This window comes from Furipterus horrens, unplaced genomic scaffold (genome assembly GCF_987537825.1).
Source record: "Furipterus horrens unplaced genomic scaffold, mFurHor1.1.pri manual_scaffold_3, whole genome shotgun sequence".
In the NCBI taxonomy this organism is placed as follows: Eukaryota; Metazoa; Chordata; class Mammalia; order Chiroptera; family Furipteridae; genus Furipterus; species Furipterus horrens.
Window position 1 is genome coordinate 172390614 of NW_028327173.1, and position 16360 is coordinate 172406973.

At 39.2% G+C, this 16360-nt stretch overlaps 1 pseudogene; it reads right to left on the reverse strand.

Annotated features, from left to right (window-relative positions):
* Positions 1-955: 955 nt before the first annotated feature.
* On the reverse strand, positions 956-2140 carry LOC150016746 (cleavage and polyadenylation specificity factor subunit 7 pseudogene; annotated as a pseudogene).
* Between the last annotated feature and the right edge of the window lie 14220 nt (positions 2141-16360).

Below are 16360 nucleotides of genomic sequence, written 5' to 3' on the forward strand. Positions count from 1 at the left end.
TCCATGAAGGAATGTTTGAGTTTAAGGCAAAATTTGATGTAGACTCATTGCTATAGTTGTTCAGTCATTTTGAATGAGTTGGCCACATAGTACACATGCTTACTCAAGGCACCTACAACCCCCACTGACTAGTACAGTGAAGTCATCATAGTTCACACATGCTCATTCCAGTCTACTCTTCTTGGCTGCCGGCTAACATCGATGTCATGCAAAACATTCTCATTATATTAATAGTGGTTGGGCTTTTCCCGGACAGACCTCGGTATTATTTTTTGTGTCTACTAGGTATCATTCTCTCTTTTAAAACAAATTTTATTGGAACATACAATAATTATATACAAAATTACACAAAACATACAACATGAATTTTTATAAATATGAACACCTTTAGTAACTACTATCCAGGTCAAAAAATAAATTTGGCCTTTCTTAACATTGGCATTTTTGAAAAGACTAAGATAGTTGTAAATTGTCCTATAATCTGTATTTGTCTCTTTCTCTATGATTAGGTTTAAGGTACACATTTTTGGGAAGAATATTACATAGGTGATGTATTCTTTCTACCTTACCAATTCAAATGGCCCATAATGTAGACTGAAAAAAAAAATAAAGCTATGCCTTCCATTTCAAAAGCCCTTCCCATGATGAACACTTTCTTCCCCAATTACTTTCATATTAATTGCTGTTTTGTAAATAGCTTTATCACCCAATTGTGATAAAATATTCCTGGTCATTATATATTAGTCTTGCCTACTAAAACAAGATGTATTTTAAGTTTTGTCCTAATCATCCCTTTTCCTTACATTCTGTCTGACAGGTTCTTTCCACTGGCAAGTAGGATATATGAGATTGGGAGGGATGCAGGAAATATTCAGTCCTGTGGCACAGAGAGTATTCCTTGGGTGTCTAAAGTGGGTAATGGGTCTAGAGGAGGGGGAGAAATGGTCTCTGTCCTTTAGTCCTGATGAAAGGGAGGTGATGGAAGTCCATTAAAAAGCATTTGCTTCCAAACAGACTCCCTTCTCAGTAGTGCGGGCCCATTCTCTACTCTAGTTAATTTGTCATTCTCTTGGTTCCTTTCTTGGAAATAATTATCATGTTGATCTTCATTATGAGGCAGGTCTCAGTGTATCCTGCTGCTCTCCTGGCTAGAGAACCAGCTAGGTGACCTCCTGGGATGGATGTCTTTTTTTAGAAGAGCTCCTGCTGGCACCATACTGTAGGACTTGGCTTCAATGCCTATGAAGACAGCTTTTAAAAGAGGAGTTGAGGACACAGCCACACTCATCATTGACAACCTGAGACTGATAACAGGGATGGCTGTGAGCAGCTTCTCACTCGAGTCACTCTCACCTCCTGCACTGGCTCCAGATACTGCTTTGGAAATGGAATTGCTAGAAACTGCTCTGTCTCATTTCATGATCTCTTCAAATTCAGTTTCACTCCCACAGAGGGTGGAATACCCAAATCTTGGCTGCCATGGTGGTTAGAGGGTTCAAAGGCTTTCATGTAAATATCTGTTGGGGGCTCCACTGTAGCCATTGTAGGGAAAAGATGGCTGGATTGAGATGAAAAGCAGATGAAATGGCCCAGGAAGAGGTACAGCTAAATGAAGAGGTAATGGAAGAGTCAGGAAATTCTGGGAGTGGATGCCAGAAGGAGGAAGAGGGGCTCCAAAAGCTTGAGGAGAGATGTGTTGGGGGTGGAATTTGGGGTGGGGAGCAGACCCATCAGGTGAAGGGCAGATGAAGAGTGACTGACATAGGTACCAGGTTCTCAGGGGGTGTGGTTCATGCATAAGCAGAATCACTAGATTCTCAGACATGGTCCTTTGGAGCTGTTTCCACTCTTGTTGGGACTCAAACATACTCATGCTTCTAAGCCTGTGCCTCAAACTGTGACAGATTCTTCTAAGAGGCTGGCCTTATGTCCACTTTTTCTTCTTCAAGAACTTTTCCTGGCAGGAATTTCAACAATTTGTGGACAGTTTTCAGAGGCTACCACCTCTTCAGCATACCTGGCCATTTGCTCCATTCTCTGCAAATTTCATTTCCGCCACATCACAGACTCCTACCAAGTGAATAACTTAGATCAAGCTGCTGGTCTCCACACAAACTCCCATTGCTTGTTGCACTGCCATCTGCTAAGACTTGCCTTTCCTAATTTGTCATTCCTATTTATTCTGTATCTGACTTATTTTTAATCTGCAGAACACTAAATGGTTTTGTTTTCCCACTTTAAATCCAAATATTGAAATGTTCTCTCCCCGGCAGATCCTAAACCTTGACACTTCATTTGAAAAACCTCTGGAATCCCATTTCCTTCACATAGCTTCTCTTGGAGGAGCACAATATTGTACTGGTTCCAGCCTCTCCCAAATCAGAATTCCTCATAGCCCTCCTTTCCTGATCTCCATCGAGAGACCCTCAGGCCCTGGCAGGCAGTGAGATTCAGATGGGTTGTTTAAATTTCCCAACATCAAAAATAATGTCTTTGTATTCCAGTTCCTAGCACAAGGTCATGCACAGAGAAACACTTAAAACAGTCTTTATATGAAGATTGAGCCAGATGTAAATTGAGGAAACATAAATAACATATTTTAAAGGTGATATTTTAATACCTAACAAGTAAACAATATTTTGTCTTCTGTTAATATTAGAAAGCTCAGTGAGCAGGTTCACATAGCTATTATGTACTTCTTAATACTTAGGAGCCAAAAGTAATTTAAAATCACAGACGACAATAAGTTATATGAGTTAGAGAGAGGAGAGTCATAGGAACAACTATGTTCCTACAAAATGTTGAGGGTTCTCTGTGGTATAAAGATAGCAATATAGTTGTATCCTAGGACCCATTAACAATAGTATCCCTTTATGTCTATACAGCCCTAAAGGTATAAAGAAAATTATGTCACTGGATAGGAGTTAGGTCCACTAAACAAATGTTCAAGGAATATTGAACATGAGTGGAATGATAAGGAAAATGTAATTCAGCTCCTTGACTTTATACTCATGGACTCTGAGGTTAAGAGACTTGTGTAGGACACCCAGCTAGTTAGTAGGATAGTGAGTCTTCTGACAACATACTATGTGGATGTGGGGAGTAAGCCTGTTGATTCTTCTCAAGCTGTGGGCTGATCAGGAAGCCAGAAAAAAGTTCTAGGGGCCTATATAAAGGAAAAAACATCCCAAAATGCAGATTAAATTTTATAAACAAGGATATTCATTATAGGCTGTTTTCAATAGCCAGAAAATTAGAAATTATCTGAATTTAAGAATAAGGGAATAATTATGTAAATAAGAGAAGAATGGAATGGTAGGGTAATGCACAATGGAATATTGTGCATCTATTAAAAGTATTCTATAAAAATTAGTATCATGGGGAAAATCAAGATACTAAATTTATGTATATTTATGTGTAGACATAAATATACATAGAAAAAATATAGATAAAAGCATACTATGACTTCCAGCCAAGATGGAGGTGTAGACACGCTGCATCTCCCTCCACAACTAAGAAGGAATACAACTACCTCAAAACTAGAAACAACCAGAAGTTCCAGAAAATCAAAGTGCATGGAAGTCCAGCAAACAAGGATATAAAGAAGAAATACTCATCCAGACAGGTAGGAGGGGTGGAGCCTGGGTGGAGAGGACACAGTGTGGGGTGGCAGCAGCAGCGGCAGTGGCAGGCCAGCAGAAAGCACAGTTACACGTTTTAAAAAGTCAGGAAGGCCACCTGGGGAGTGTTCCCAGCTCCTCACCAGAGCAGCTCACTGTCCCAGCTCCAGAGAAAATCAAGCCTCATTGCTTTTGACTGTGCAAACCAGTGGGGGTTGAGATGGAGCCAGAAACTGCCAGTCTCTCAGCGGAGTCCACTTGTTTAAAGGGCCCCTACCAACCTAGAACATCCGCAGATCCACCCACTCTGGGACGACGGCCAGGGCAGCAGCTAGAGGGGCGCCAGTCTGGTGCGTAAGTGGGAGAAGTGCCTGGAAAAGGGACGAGTGCTGGGCAAATGGCATTGTTCCTTCTCAGACCCCTCCCCCGCATATAGCGCCATAACATGGTGGAACAGGTCGCCCGTTACTGACCAATCCCTAAGGCTCTGCCCCTTACAACTGCAGTAAGAGTGACAGCTCTGCCTGGGACATGGAAGCAAACAAACACAGGAGACTTCCGGCCAAGATGGAGGCCTAGATGAACATGCTCTATCTCTCTCCACAACTAAGAAGGAATACAACTACCGCAAAACCAGCAATAACCAAAAGTTCCAGAAAATAAATGGAAGTCTAATGTATGAAGTTATAAAGAAGTGGTGCTCATCCGGACAGGTAGGAGGGGTGAAGCTGGGGAGGACAGGTCAAGCTGTGCTGTCTGCGGCAGCAGCAGTGATGACGGCAGGACAGCGGTAAGCACAGACACCCATATTTAAGAGGTGGCAAGAAGTGCCTGGGGAGCACCCTCAGCTGCAGACCAGACCCATCAGCTTGCGATTCCAAATCCGGGGAAGGCAGACCCCCATTGCCTTGGACTGTGAGGCTCGGTGGGGGTGGGGATGGAGGAGGAGGCTCCCAGTCTCTCAGCGGAGATTGAATGGCAGGAATCCATCTTGGACCCGCACCCCCCCAGAAAAGGCCCGGTTGTGAGGAGTGCACAGGGCTCCACCTCCTGTAGCATAGGAGGTGTGATAGCCCCACCCAGGAAGCAAAACTGTCAGGATGGCTCAGATCATGATAGAGATCCCAGTCACACAGCTGGCCAGACAACAAATATCTGATCTAACCGATCAGCAGATAGAAAATCTTTCTGAGGCACCATTCAGAGCTTTGCTTATAAAAGTACTTACAGACCTAACAGCAGATCTTAAACAAGACAGGGAAGGAATGAAGGCTAGTCCTGCTGAAATGAACAAAAACACATACAAAACTAGTGGTGAGGGCAAGAAAACCAGGGGTCAAATCAACAAATTGGAACATAGGGAAGGAACAAACAATCAACCAGTGCAGAAAGAGGAAATGAGAAATGAGGAAAATGAGGAGAGGGTCAGAAACTTATCAGACAGCTATAAGCGGGCCAACATCCAAATCATAGGGTTGCCAGAAGGTGAAGAAGAACTAGAAGTAAAAAAATTATGTGAAAAAATAATGAAGAAGAACTTCCCTAACTTGGGGAAGGAAATAGACTTACAGGTCCAGGAAGCACAGAGAGTTCCAAAACAACTGGACCCAGGGAGAACCACACCAAGATCTATTCTAATCAAAATGTCAAAAATTAAGGAGAAAGAGAGAATCTTAAAAGCAGCAAGAGAGAAGAGAATTACATACAAAGGGGTCCCAATAAGACTATCAGCTGATTTCTCAAAAGAAACTCTGCAGACAAGAAGGGACTGGCAAGAAATATTCAAAGTATATGAAAATAAAAAACCTACAACCATGATTACTCTATCCAGCAAAGCTGTCATTCAGAATAGAAGGGCAGAGAAAATGCTTCCAGGACAAAGTAAAACTGAAGGAGTTCATCAGGTCCAAACCACTGTTACATGAAATGTTAAAGGGACTTGTTTAGGAGAAAGAGGATCAAAACTATGAACACTAAAATGAAAACTATATCACAACAACCAACAACAGAATCTAGGGAACCGAAACAAAGGCAAACTAAGTAGGCAGCGAGAGTGGGAAAAGAATTATAGGTATGGGGAAAATTATGGGAGGAGGTCAGCAGGGAGGGGGAAAGGGGGAAAGGGAGGGAGATGGTACAGGAATTAAGAAGCATAGTAGGAGAGAGTGGAGTATATAGGAAGCTGTTGAGAAGAACTATATGCACAACCAATGGGCATGGACTAAGGTGGGGGGGACAACTGGAGGGAGGGGGGTCACTGGGTAGAGGGGAACAAAGGGAAAAGAAATTGGGACAAATGTAACAGCATAATCAATAAAGCATATTTAAAGAAAAGCATACTATAATGGTAACTATGGTTATAATATCTTTGGGTGCTAGAACTATGTTGTGGTTTTTATTTTGTTAAAAATATTGTTCTATACATTTCATAATGATTTTCCAATAGGAAAAACTTTTAAGCAGAAATAAGTAAGATGATCTAAAATGTATTAAGTTAATCAAAAACTATAAATTTTACACAAAAGATAGTTTTCAATATCTCTGATCAGTCTTTGAATAACAGGGTGCATATCAGGAAAAAATAGACTTTTTATCATTGCGATGTGCTGCTGTGGATATTTCTGTCATGCAAAATACAAAGGTAGTAACATTAGAAGATATCAGGGGTGTGGGTGGGTTGTACAGAAGGGCTTAATATATGGTGATGGAAGATGGTTTGATTTTAGACGGCGGGCACACAGTGCAATATACATAGCTAGTGTCATAGAAATGTACACTTGAAACCTGTAGGATCTTATTAACTAATGTCTCCCCAATATATTTAATTAAACAATAAATTTAAAAAAAGAGAAAATAACGTTTTATAGCTAATTTGTGACTCTGACAAGAAAACTTTGAGTTTTATTTTTTTTACTCTAGGTCCAGCATTATTTTTCCCATTATCTAAAATTCACTCATAAGCCACAGGTTACCTTGATTTTGCTTTGTGAGATAGTATACCAATAATGGTCCTTATGAGTTTGGGTCCTCCCAGAGGCAGATGCCAAGATGGGGTTAGATGTGCAAGAGATGGTAACAGATGTAAAGAATAAAGGGGAAGAGAGCAAAGGTAGACAGAAAGAGCTGTTGGAGGGAAACAAAGGTCTGACCCCTTGGAAGCAGAGAGGGAAGGAAGGTTGGGTAGTAATAGTCTCAGACTGCAATGCAGTTCCAAGACAGGTTCAGCCAAGGCAACGAGGAGTCCACGAGCCAAGTTACCCATTGAAGGAGTCTCATGTTTCAGAGGAATAGGACCACATTTGTACCTGCATCATGCTCAGTCATTGACTGGCAGCAGCCTCTGGAAACTGTGACCTGGTGTAAATGGGATGGTACATTCAGAGGGGCAGCTATCAGGACCTTATTCAATTACGCTCATCACAGCAGATATCTGAGCAGCACAAGTTCAGGGCTGCCACAGTCATTAAGATGCATATTATAAGAAGATGGATAGATGGATGGTTCCCTAAGTCTTTGAAATACAGAGTGAGCAACCTTGACATTTTCTTGAAGTTCATCACAACAAGCAGATGTGCCAAGAAGCAATGCCTAAAACAACTTGGAGTGAAGCACATTTGATTTTGTGGGCTGATAATGCATCGTTTTCTAATTACCTCACAGATATTGAAATAGTTATTGTGTGCATATTTAACCTCTCTAGATGAATTCTGGCTGGGGACAGGCAGCTTATCTATTCTGCTGTTCTTTGGCTTTGTTTTTGCTAATTCTCTGTTTCAGGTAAACATAATGAAGATAATAATATATTGTAAATGAGACAGCAATTCAGAAATTTTCAGTTTTTCCTTTGGAAGTACTGGCTCAACAGAGACTATAATTACTGGAAAGCAGAAATGTAAAGCTGTCATACTGAAGTGTTTCTTCTATTTCTCTGAGGCATTTAATCAATTCAGCCAAAGCAATCAACAAAACCAGTTGTTTATTGTTCTACATTCAAAATTGCCTAATGACTAAAGTGGGTTCCTTTAGATTTAATTGACTAAATGTTGAGCTGCTGTGATAACAAAAATCAGCATGCCCAAATGGCTCTTAAAGTGGCAAGATTGCGGAGAATTTACTATAGATAATATTAATGAGTAAAACTCCTTTCAATTATTTTATACTTGCAACAAAAACACTATTAAGTTGTAAAATGGTCAAAATAGCCAGGAAGCATGGATAACCTAGTAAGTGCTTATTAATTTTTAAAGTTACCTTGCAATAACTGAGAGGTGGTTATTTTAAATCTTTGTCTCTGGGATCTTCTTCATCAACGTGCCTTGGAGTTTCCAGGACAAACCCCCTATGCCATACTTATGGTATTAATTCAATGACTATATATATATTTTTTAGTTTTATGTTATTGTGGTAAGAACATTTAATACAAGATCTACCCTCTTAATAAAATTTTAAGTGTACAACATGTTATTGTTCACTATAGGTGCAATGTTGTTCAGGTCTCTAAAGCTTATTCATCTTGCTTAACTGAAACTTTATGCCTGTTGATTAGCATTTCCCCATTTCTCCTTCTCCCCAGTCCTTGGCAACCACCATTCCACTCTGATTCTAAGAATCTGACGATTCTGGATACTTAATGTAAGTAGAGTCATGCAGTATTTGTTATCTGTGATTGGCTCATATCACTTAGCATAATGTCCTCAGGTTCTTCCATATTGTCATATTTGCAGAATTTTCTTCTTTTTGAAGGTTGCATAACATTCCATTATATGTATACATCACATTTTCTTTATCCTTTCATCTGTTGATGAATATTTAGGTTGTTTCCATATCTTGGCTATTTGTGAATAGTGCTGCAATGAACATGGAAGTGCTAATATCTCTTCAATACCCTGATTGCAGGTCTTCTGAATAAATTCCCAGAAGTAGGAGTGCTGGATTATATGATAATTTTATTTTTAATTTTTTTGAGCAATCTCCCTACTGTTTTCCATAGTGGCTGCACCATTTTGTATTCTCATCAACAGTGTACAGGGACTCAAATGTCTCCATATCCTTGCCAACCTTTATTGTCTTTTGTTATTTCAATAACTGTCCTGGCAGATTTGAGGCGATATTTCACTGTGGTTTTAGTTTCCATTTCCCTGATGATAAATGACATTCAGCATTTTTTCACGTACCTGTTTGTCATTTATATGTCTTCTTTGGAGAAATGTCTATTCAGGACCTTAGCACATTTTTTTAAATTGTAGTATTTGGGGCGTTTTTTGGTGCACATTTTTGTTTTATTTTGTTTTTGTTTTGCTATTAAGTTATAGGAGTTCCTTATGTATTTTGGGGATGAACCCCTTATCAGATATATGGTTTGTAAATATGTTCTTCCATTCCATACACTGCCTGTAAATCTATTGCTTGTTTCCTTTGCTGTGCAGAAGCTTTTTCGTTTAATGTAGTTCCACTTGTTTATTTTTGTTTTTGTTGCTATGAAATGATTGCATAGACCAAAGTCATGAAGTTTACCCATTTTTTTTCTAGGAGTGTTACAGTTTCATATCTTACATTTAAATCTTGATTTCATTTGAGCTGATTTTTGTGTGGTGTAAGGTAAGAGTCTAAATTAATTCTTTTGGATGTGGATATCTGTTTTTTCCAACACCATTTGTTGAAGAGACTTTCCTTTCCCCATCATGTATTTTTGGCAATCTTGTTGAAGTTCAGTTAATCATATATGTATAGATTTATTTCTGAGCTCTCTATTCTGTTTCACTGGTCTATAAGTCTGTCTTTATGCTAGTATCATATTGTTTTGATTATGGTAGGTTTAAATTAATATGTTGAAGTTAGAAGGTGTGATGGCTGTTTTTTTTTTTTTTATTCTCAATATTTACTTGACTGTTTATGGCTTTTCATTGTTCTATATGAGTGGGAGAATTGTTTTTTATTTTTCTGTAAAGAATACCAGTGGGATTTTGATAGGGATTGCCATAAATCTGTAGATTGCTTTGAATAGTATAGACATTTTAACAATATTAAGTTTTCCAATCCATGAATACAGGATGCATTTGTAGCTTTCATATCTTTCATCAATGTTCTGCAGTTTCAGTATACAAGTCTTTCACCTCCTTGCTTAAATTTATTCATAAATGTTTTATTCTTTTTGGTGCTAAGGTAAGTGAGATATTTTTCTTAATTTCCTTTTCAGATGTTTTGTTGTCAGTGTATAAAAGCACAACTGTATTTTGTATATTGATTTCATATCCTGCAATTTTACTGAATTAGTTTATTAGTTTATAACAGTTTTCCTGTGGAGTCTTTAGAGTTTTCTGTATATAAGATCATGCCATTTGCAAACAGGGACAATTTTACTTTTTCCTGTCTGATTTGGAGGTCTTTTCTTTTTCTTGCCTAATTGCTCTGGCTAAGACTTCCATTACTATGTTGAATAGAAATGTCAAGAATAGACATCCTTTCCTTGTTCCTCATCTTAGTGGGAAAGCTTTCAGGTTTTCACCATTGAGTATAATGTTAGCTATGGGTTTTTCCTATTTGGCCTTTATTTCAATGACTACTTGATTTTATTGGTGTTACTCTAGAAAGCGGTAGAAAAAAAAAAGAGACTATTTTAGTCTGTGTTTCATTCCTGGGCCAGCGTGCCTCCAGAACTTGTTATAAATGCAAATATTCCAGGGCCACACCAGACCTACTGAAGCTGAAACCTTAGGAGTGGGGCCAGCAATTCGTGTTCCAATAAGCCATCTGGGTGAATCTATACATCCTAGGAGGAAGTCTGGCTAACACCATTTCTGCTAGCGTATTTTTTAGAAAGGTATTTTATGGCATATTAGAAAGTGTTATATGACATAGGGGTTCCTTATTTGAGTAAGTTTAGGAAATCCTTGGCTAAAAAAGTTAAGTAGAGCTCACGGACCACGCCCCTTCACTGAAGTCCCATCGGGTCATTTCTCCTAATCTATCACTATATGCAAGTACCTGCTTATGCCCACAAATAACACATCTCATGTTTTTTCTTCCAAGAGCCTACTTTCCAACCTCTTTCAGCCATTCAGAGAGGGGAGAAGGAGAGAGAGAAAGATCTCCTACCCTCAGTCCAAAGTCCACTTTTCTTATTTCCACTCCAGCTGAGTGACAGGTGGAAAAATCCATGTGGTCTGATATCCCACCCCTTCTACTGCAAGGCAATCACAGTAATTAATGGGTAACATATTAACCAAAGTCTAGGCTATTCAATCCTTAATAACTACCCTTTGGGTTACATTAGGTATAGTTCAAATACATATTTAGAAAAAAGATATTTTTCTGCAAGGACACAGTCTTGCTAAAGATACAACAATTCCTATTTCTAAACTGAATAAAAGTATCTCAGTCTGAGGCATCTATACTTGTGTTATTTCAGTGATTCAGGGATTTCCCAAAATTAATGTGGAGTAGTTTGTTTTACAGCTATCTGAAATGCAAAACCTAACAAGGGCTTGTCCACATGTTAAAATTTCTATTTTAACATGCAGAAATTAGTTATGAACTTCTAGATAGCAGTTTTTCAGTTTCAGCAACTTTAGACAAGATCAGGTGTGTTCAGGGTCGTACGACCATAGACTTGGTTTCAGTAACTTTAAATTCAGACTCTACCTCCAGCAACAGAAAGAAACTGTAGGTAACTTAAATATATTGATTTTTTTCCTGATATAGGGGCTACTCAGCAAGACTCAAGAAAGCTCAAAATTACTTTTTCACTTATGAAAAAATTAATATACTTCAATGCTTTTAAATTTTAGTTTGTTTCATTGCTGGTTCAATATCACAGGCCAAAGAGCAAGAGAACAGAGTGCAGAAAAAGATCATTTCAGCCTCTAAGGAAAACAATATTGCATTTCTTGTTTGCCTTTGCTTGGGTCAAGATCCGTCTCTACACAATGAACTACAAACATCTAATGGCCATGTAGGGGAGAAGCTTTCCAAAGCCAGAACCCTGAAGAAAACTGATTGAAATCTGGGTGATAAAGAATTTAGAGATTAACTCAAGCATGACTTCAGATTTAAAATTTCTTAAAAGTAAAACACCAAATTAGGCCAAGTTGCGTGTGCCCAGCTGCCGTAATTAGAATAATTCAGTTCCGAAGGAGAAAGGGGCATTAATTTAAGGGTTTTTAGCATGGCAAACAATAGATGCCATTTCATCCCTTTATATCCTATAATAAGTGTGTGTCATCCAGCTTTTCCTCTAGCTCCTCTGACTCAAATTCATGCATTGTTAAAAACTTATTAAAATGCATTGAATGAGAGCACTGCAAAACAAAAATAGAAGAGTTTTTGATTGCAAGCCAAATAATTTTGGCTTTTCTTCCCAATGTGAATGTAAACACTTTGTCAGACACCCATACATATGAAAGAAAAATTATTCATAAAGGGGGATGACGACTGAGGTTCTCAGAACAGTTATAACAGCAGGGAAGTAATTCACTGACATGTCTGTGGAGGGCTGTTCCTTCACTAAGTGCCATGTCACATTAGCTGATATCTCATTTCACGTTGTCCATCACTAGACAAAAACTCTTGTGTAAATTACAGTGATTAAAACCCAGGTCTTTCTGAGCAAAAATATCGAACCCATCTCATGTGCTGCTTGTTCTTACTCCAAGAAAAATGCTGAGGAAGATGTAGAATAATTGTCCCGAAAGTTTGGAGGTCAGGTCTTAGAAAATGATCATTGGTAAAGCAGTCATATGTATTAAATAAGGGGTGTGGAGCACCAGAAACTCATATGGAAGTCTGGATTTTAAATGTGCTAAATAAATATATGTTAAAGGTTTTGTTTTGATTGGATGAGGAATTATAGATTCTAATTTAAAAATCAGAAAATTAAAGTTTTAGTTGTCGCAGACTGCCAGATGCTTCCCAATATCTATTCTCCCAATCTTCTTAGTTGTAAGATTTGTAGTTGGGTACATGGCCTCCCAGTTTGTCGACTATCCCAGGCTCCCTTATAAGCCAGGTGTAACCTATGATGAACTTCTGCTAAAAGGGACATGGGGAAAATGATACGTGCATCTTCCAAGTTGTGTCCCTAAAGAGAATGGGCATGCCCTTCAGTTCCCCTCCCCCTCTCCATGGACTGAAATGTGGATGAGGAGGTAGGTACAGGTGACTCCTTAGCATTGAAGACCAATAAGATAGAACCCTGGGTCCTGATACTGTGGTGTTGTCAAGGCAGTGGCTAACTACTTGTATATAATCAGAAAAGTATATTATTTTGTCATATTGTTTAGATTACCTGTCACAGAAGCTGAATGCAGCCCTGGCTGCTGTGAATCAGTGGATTGAGTGCCAGCTATGAACAGGAAGGTCACTGGTTCAATTCCAGTTCAGGGCACATGCCTGGGTTTCAGGCAGTTGGGGGCATTCGAGAGGCAACAGATTGCACATCAATGTTTCTCTCTCTCTCTTTCTCCCTCCCTTGCCCTCTCTCAAAAAACATAAATAAAACCTTTTTTAAAAAATTGAACGTATATTATATTAATGAAAGATATGTTTGTTAAACAAAAGGAGAATGTAAAACTTCTAATCCTCTATAATGAGGGTTGGTACATTTTGGCCACAGGCCAAATTTGCCCGGCTGCTTGTTTTGTAAACAAAGTTTTATTGAAACACTATTATTTTTATTCATTTATGTATTATCTCTGGCTGCTTCCACACTACAACATGAGAATTGAGTTGTGACAGGGCTGTATGGCTTACAGAGACTAAAATGTTTATTATCTGGCCCATAACAGAAAAATGTCCTTGCTGTAGAGGGAAAGGAAAGGAAACTTGGTCCTCCACTACAAGTCAGGGATGAGGGAAAGGCAACAGCAAATAGGAAATCATGAAGAAAGAGAATTTAAAATAACAAGCAAGGAATATGACTAAATACACTGGTGGTTAAAATAAATGTGAGTGGGCTAAAGTCCTCCACTAAATATGTTAACATGCGTCAGGTAAGATGAGTTAAGCCTGGAGTTGTTAGGAAATTTAGGGCATTCAGATAAAGAATAAGAGAATTTCAGAGAAGACACAGCAGAAGGGATTTGGTATAGGCAAAATTTCCCAGGAAATTCTGTACAAAATTCCAAGTAGTTGTTAGTAAGCTGACTAAGAGACTCAGTAATCATTCCAGCTGAAAAGGAAGAGCCCTTGGTCAAATATTCTCAGAGCAAGGTGACTACAGGAGAGATAGGAGTGATAAAGAAGACAATTCTCCCCAAAACAAGGCCAAGTTCAATTAAATAGGATCAAGTGGTTGGAAATCATTTAATTGGTACAGACTGTCTACCCTACTATTCTCTTACATTTCAATAAAAAATTGTATGCTTAAGTATCTTATGGAGTTCTTACCATTGGAGAAATACAGGGAAGAAACCATGATTCCAGGGTAAGTAAAGAAGAAACATCTTCTGGGATTACTCAAGGGCAGAACTTGTGAGAAAGCCTTAGTTCTTTGAGCTTTTCTGGGGTTATTCTGTTTCCATGCTGCCTGAAGGAACATGCTAGCATTTTTGACACTCTTGTCTTGGTCATGCCTTCTTTCTGGGGCACTTGACTAGAATTCCTTCTAATGCCAGCACCTGTTATGATGTCATCTTCCCAGCCTCAATCACTTCTACCGGAAAAATTACACAAACTCCCTAATTTTCTAAAGAGCCAAATAAGAAGATGCTGACATAAGATTAGTGATAGAGTCGTCGTAGGCAGCCGTCCGTCTCGAGAGACGATGGTGTAGCTTCTCAGGAGTCTATCTGCACCGCCGAGAATGACTGTGCAGTCCAACTCAGGAGTGACACGGTATCTGTCTCCTCCCGTGTTGAATCGACATCTTGTGATGACGCTGGAGTGTCCTCTCCAGTGAAGCTGAAGCTACAGAGCCTGGGCAGGGTGATATGGAGGGTCTGCTGTTGCCCATGCAGCAGACTCCCCCTCTCTTCGCAGCTGAAGGGTCCAAGGGAAAGACGGAGTCAATACAGCTTGGCTTCAGGTGCGCCGCAGGAGTTGCCGGTGTTGACTACAACGTCAAACCGCCTTAGGGACTCCGGCTCCGGATTTTCTGTCGGGGTTTACTCCCTTAGCCTTTCCCCTGAAGAGGTATGCCGCAAGGCAGCGGAGGTTTTTTGGAGTCAGAGTTTTCCTTCTCTGATGTGCCCTGACTGGAAGATCGAACCAGCGACACTTAGCTCGCAGGCCGACGCTCAATCCACTGAGCCAAACCAGCCAGGGACAAGTGATAGAGTAACACTCTTTAAATCCAGTGTCGGGGTGAATTTTCACTGGGTGTTAGAGGTTATACTTTGAAGACCTGGTTTTATTATCAGTTCATTCAATGAACACATCCTAAGTGTCACTGGTAAGGTATTGTTTTAGGTAATGAGAATGCCAAGGAGGATAAAATGTATTCCCCCTAATGTTTATTAATTACGTCTAATAGAAAAAAATTCAAGAATAATACTCTCCATTCTCCCTCCACCATTTTCTCTTAATATACAAATATAGACAAATATGTATAACAATCTGCCAACTGTTGGTCATAAAATTATTTCTACATTTATTACAATATTTAGGTTGTCTTGTCCTACAATCAGCTGTCTTTGAAAGCAAGGGGACAGAAAATAACGGTCTCATGCTGTTATAAGCTAAATCTGTTTTGCTGGTATTTTAGCATTAACAAAATTTGGGGATAGAGGGAAAATGTGGTCTGAGTTTTAAAAATCAGTTCCATGTCCCTTGAAGCCAGTATTTAATTTATGCTATTTTTTTTTTTTTAAACCAGTTCTAACATTTTCTGGTCTCCAACAAATACTGCTTGAAAAATCACGACATTGCAGTGTGGAAGTGACTTGAGCTCACCTTTCAAATGTTTTGGAGAGTTTTACTTTATTTGTTTCTGAATTCAAATTATCTTCTAAAACAAACAAACACAAATTCTACTTTCAAACTTCCAATGAAAGGAAGGAAGGTTAATTAAGAAGCCATGGGACACTGTTCCTGTGTAAGCAATTTTGAGACAACAGTTTTCATTTACCACTTTCAGAGGCATATTTTAGCCACAACTTTTTTTTTTATGCATAATAGAACCAAATAAAAATCCTTTGAGGACAGTTGTCCCTTTGCTGGAAACTGTCAAATTTTGTCATCAAAGAGCTGCAATGTTCTAAGGATGGCCTTGGGCAAAATTTACCAAGCAAGTATAGTTTCTTTGATCTCTCCCACTTCCTCTTTCCATCTTCCTTCCCCTTTTCTACTCACCCTTTTCCCTTCTTTAATACAACCAGTTTCCCACGTCCAGTTGCTGGCGTCGACCCCACTGCATTTCAGCTGACCGCTTAGCTTGGCTTTCATCGTCACTTGTTCCTATCAAAATCTAGCTCTTCATGTCATACTCCCTTAGAGTCCCTTCTTCTCCAGAGGTTCCTGGAGCTAATCTGCTTACATAGATTGAGTTAATGTATTTGTGTCTGTTAAATGCTTTATTTTTAAATTATATTTTATTGATTATACTATTACAGTTGTCCCAATTTTCCGCCTTTGCACCCCCTCCACTCTCAAGCAATCCCCACACCATTGTTCATGTCCGTGGGTCATGTGTAGGTTCTCTGGCTGCTCCATTTCCTATACTATATTTTAAATCCCCATGGCTATTCTGTAACTACCTGTTTGCACTTCTTAATCCCCTGATCTCTTCACCCATTCCCCCATATCCC